General features: G+C 33.1%; 1 non-coding gene across 1 annotated transcript; it reads left to right on the top strand.

Annotated features, from left to right (window-relative positions):
- The first annotated feature begins 2,328 nt into the window (after positions 1-2,328).
- LOC112915639 (U6 spliceosomal RNA) lies at positions 2,329-2,435 on the top strand. The gene has a single exon (XR_003234123.2). It is a non-coding gene; the product is annotated as a U6 spliceosomal RNA (small nuclear RNA).
- The last annotated feature ends 2,318 nt before the right edge of the window (positions 2,436-4,753 follow it).

Genomic DNA, 4,753 nt, shown 5'->3' with positions numbered 1-4,753 from the left:
CAAAAATAATTACAGAATGACCCTAGTTTCTAAGTATACTTTTTACAGAGTAACTTATGCCTCAGCTGAAATGCAAAGAAACTATGTGAATGAATCATAAAGTATGGATTTTGTAGTTTTGACTTGAATTAAATTCAATTAACACATTACCATTTTTATAATGAAGGCATTTTTAGAACATATTTGAATGAGTTAAATGTTAGTCACTTCATATTTGCTACAACTCCAGTAGCCTCAATACTTCTAACAAAAAAGAGAATTCTAAACAATGTTTTTAGAGAATGAAAACATACAAACTAGAGTATAATTTCGTCTATCAGTAGATGGAAAGTTACATACAAACTAGAGTATAATTTCATCTACCAGTAGATGGAAAGTTACCTTTATCAATTTTGTTTGATATATTCAGTGAAACTACACCTAACTACCTCTACAGCAGCACCCCTAAGGGATGTCACATCATTGGATATCCATACACATAAATAAAATATATTCAAATACATTTACACTAATAGTATTGGTCTGTTTAAAACATTTGCTAACAACAACAACAGCAAAAGTTTGTTAACAAATAACATCCTTTGCCACTCTATTCCTCATAGTACCTAATATCATCTGATAGAGATTACAGAGTGTAGCTGTATGTGATATGACCTCCATCAATGTAACTGACAATTTCTTTAATGGAAAGTGCTTAGAATTGCCCAGCAATTGATTTTGTTTCCTTCCTATAGTGGGCAATGAGTGTTCCTACTTTGATTACTGTTGCTTCATAAAGACATTCAAAACTCCTGAGGAAACAATGCCATTAACGAGAAGCATAATTTTTCTTTTACAATAGTAAGTTTTGTACTGTGCATACCTGAGCACAGTTAAGATAATTAAAATAAGATTTAAGTTTTACTTTGAAAATTGGGCCAAGATTACTTTTGTATCCACGAATATCATGTGAATTCTCCATAAAAACTTTTTATTCTTTCAATATAATCCTTTGTAAAATGGCAGCAGGAATCTACAAGACATATATTACATTCAAAATAAATATTTAAAAAGTTGTAAATGCATATTTTATATGCCTTAATGACTACATGAAGACATTTCTTTTGTAGTGTTTGGCATTCACATCATATAGCTATGCTCCATATATTATTAAAAGATTTTAAAATTGCAGTTAGTTAATTTCTGTTCCAAGATATCTTGTTCTGTGTAAGTCCTGAGAGTATTTCAAAACTCAAGAAACTCAAAAAATGTTGCTAAATATCCATTTTTATAATAAGGAAGAGTTAACTAAATCACTCTTATGATGATTATATACACATATGTATATATATTCATATACATTAGATATGCCTCCATAATTATTAATAGAATTCAAGATTGTACACAATTTTTACACAATAGCTTTGTGTTTTTTATATAAAGTGTTCCTGGAAATGTAAGAAACATTTTTTTTTTCAAAAATCATAAATGATACATTTGAGATAAACAAAAATAGATTATTTTGTAAGTATTTTGGGTTAAAATTTCACTCTTGAAAGACAGTATTCAAACATTCTTTTATAAAAATATTTTATTTTTAAGTAATCACGGGGCTTGAACCTAAAACCCTGAGATCAAGAGTCACATGCTCTACTAATTGAGTTAGCCAGATGTCTCTAAACACATTTTTGCTTCAAGTAAATCTTTCCACTCATGAAGCAGTATTTAAAGAAAATATAGAGATTTTAAATCTAATTGGCATGAATACATTAATCAAAAAAGTACTTTATTAAATCAGTGGTTGAGAGAACAAAAATAAACTTTCTAAATGTGATAACTTATATTATTAGAAGTAATGCTATTATTACACCAAGCTATATAATTTTTAACATGTAAAAATGTTTTTCTTTTACAAAGTTTTCCTACTATCTAGAGTTTTTCATACATCAATGTAAAAAACTATAAGACAATCTCAGCTTTAATTTATCTTTGTATTTTTGTATTAAACTCAGTTGTTAACATTGAACCAAAACTGAATGTACAAAAAATCATTTATTTGCCATCAGATGTTGGGTCTGGAAGATTCCCACTGCAGCTTCACTTGATTTGCTTTTGAATGGTGAAAACAATAATACCCACAGACATGTACAAAGCCCTCTGCCCCCAGTTTAAGTATTTATATATGATATTTTATTTAATCATCATGATCACCTTGTTGGGTGGATATTATTATTAGATTCATCTTACACAAGTGGAAACTAAGCTGTAATTATGTTCAATAATTTTCCTATGTTTCATACCTAACAAATATTGGCTTGCATTAATTATTTTCTTAAAAATATTGAATCTGTGCTCGCTTCGGCAGCACATATACTAAAATTGGAACAATACAGAGAAGATTAGCATGGCCCCTGCACAAGGATGACACGCAAATTCGTGAAGCGTTCCATATTTAAAAAAAAAAAAAATATTGAATCTACCTTGTCTAACTAAGTATATATGTAAAAAATTCCAGGTAAATCACTGAATACCTACAATGTGCAAAGTCATTCATTTTATACAGATACTACATAGCTAGAAAAATGTTACATCAATAGTTAACATTGGAACTTGAATTAAAATCCAAATAGTCTGTAGCACATTTAAAAATATTTATTAAATAACTCAAAACTCAAATTGCCCGTGTTTTTATTTTTTTATATATTTTTTAACATTTTATTTGATTATTCATGAGAGACACAGAGAGAGAGAGAGAGGCAGAGCCACAAGCAGAGGGAGAAGCAGGCTCCACCAGGGAGCCCGATGTGGGACCCGATCCCAGGTCTCCAGGATCACGCCCTGGGCCAAAGATGCTAAACTGCTGAGCCACCCAGGGATCCGCCCTTGTTTTTATTAATATAAACTTGCTTTAATATTTTGGTAAACTTGATTAGCCAGGAAGAAAAAAAAACTTCTAAAAATATTGACCATTTTTGATGAAAAAGTATTCATTAGTCAAAACATGTTTTATGCATATAAAAACCACCTAGCGTTGGAGGATATACATCACTATGATTTTTTTAAGAAGCTGCCTATGATTTTTCTGCAGGTTTAATCATAACATATTTCATGACATTATTTTAATCATTTTGTGTGCGAAACTCATAATTGTGGGTTTACATGTCCCAGGGAATCAAATAAAATACTTAGTGCTAAACTCATAATTGTGGGTTTACATGTACCAGGGAATCAAATAAAATACTTAATCCTTAGCTTATTTCATTCATTCATTTATTCATCCAATCACCTTCTTCCTATGATTAGTCTACCTGCTGAGGATATATTTTGAAAAAGATAGACTGGCTCCTCATTCTTACAGAACTTACATTTTAGTAAGTGAGACAGGCCATAAACAGGTAAAGCATTAAATGAAAGAAGTAAATATGATACTGCTTTAGAAATCAATGGCTTATCTGTAAAAGGCTTTTCAGAGAAACTGACATTTTGAAGGGAGGTAAAGATAAGAAAGAATCTACCAGACAAGAAGTGGTGAGATATCTATTTCAGGGAATATTGTGCTCAAGGCTCCCAGGTGGGAGAGCTCTGTGTATTCTAGGACTGACAGGGGACCAGCATGAGGCTGTAGAGGGAGAAGGACGGAACATAGTCTGAGATGTGCTGGGGAGAAAGACAGGAGCCTGACATGCTGGGGCAAGTAGCAGGAACAGAAGCTACTGATAGGTTGTTAGTAGGGGAGTTATATATTCTTTTTTTTTTTGAGTTATATATTCTGATTTATATTTTATACGAATAACTCTTGATCCTGTGTGAGAATGGATGGGAGAGGAATGGGCCAGAAATGGAAGGCGATGGGGACCAGTTCTGAGTCCATTTTGATAGTCTGTTTCATAAAATGACATTTGGACAATGGTGGAGGTAAGGGAATTATGAAGTGGATGCATCTGAGCAAGAATCTGCCTACCTTTTGAGGTGCAGCTTTGATCTAATGATGAAAAAACTGCACTCTACTGAAGATGGAGGGAAATCCCGCATGTCTCAGCTCCCCACAACATATGCTGGTTTAGTATTCTGTTCACTGCTTAGATTAAGTGACTGCATTTGCCTGGGAGCTGTTGAAAGTAGGTGCAATAGTCTAGAAGCAGGGGAGGGGGAGGGGGACCTGCCCTGTTTGGCAGGGGGCCCTGTTTTTGCCAAGGCTCCTGCTATCTGCCGCTGAGGCCCAGATCCTCCTGCCAGGCCTCCAGTGTCCTCTAATGAGTACAACTCCTAACAGATAGAAAAGAGGCATCTGGGCTGAGATGCATTGAGAATGGCCATTTTCTAAGTAAAATTAATTGATTGCTATGGCTGTTGAATAAAAACGAGAACAAGTTCAAGAAATACTCATTTCCTTTGAGGTTCATTGTATCACAAGTTTCTCCCATCCCTCTAACCTTTCTTTTTCAATTTCCTTTGAAGGCTTTTTTATCTACATTCTGCCTCTAAATATTAAGATCCTCAATTCTAGTTACCCAACACTCCTGCCCTAGGCCTTTTCACTCATTTCTAAGACTTGAAATATTTATAAGCGGTAAATGTAATATAACTCATTCAGAGTCATCTGAGTTCCAAATCAGTTTATGCTGTCTCTAAACACCCCTTCTTAGAAACATCTACAATATAATATAAGGTAATTAATATAATGTATTCTGTTCAAAAACTATTGTTTTTCCCCACACTGGAGCGATTTCTTCTCTCACTAATGATACTTCTATCTTTCTAAGTTTCTTTTCAA

This window comes from Vulpes vulpes, chromosome 14 (genome assembly GCF_048418805.1).
Source record: "Vulpes vulpes isolate BD-2025 chromosome 14, VulVul3, whole genome shotgun sequence".
In the NCBI taxonomy this organism is placed as follows: domain Eukaryota; kingdom Metazoa; phylum Chordata; class Mammalia; order Carnivora; family Canidae; genus Vulpes; species Vulpes vulpes.
Note: the sequence above shows the minus strand (reverse complement) of the source record. Positions and strands in the feature narration are given on the sequence as shown.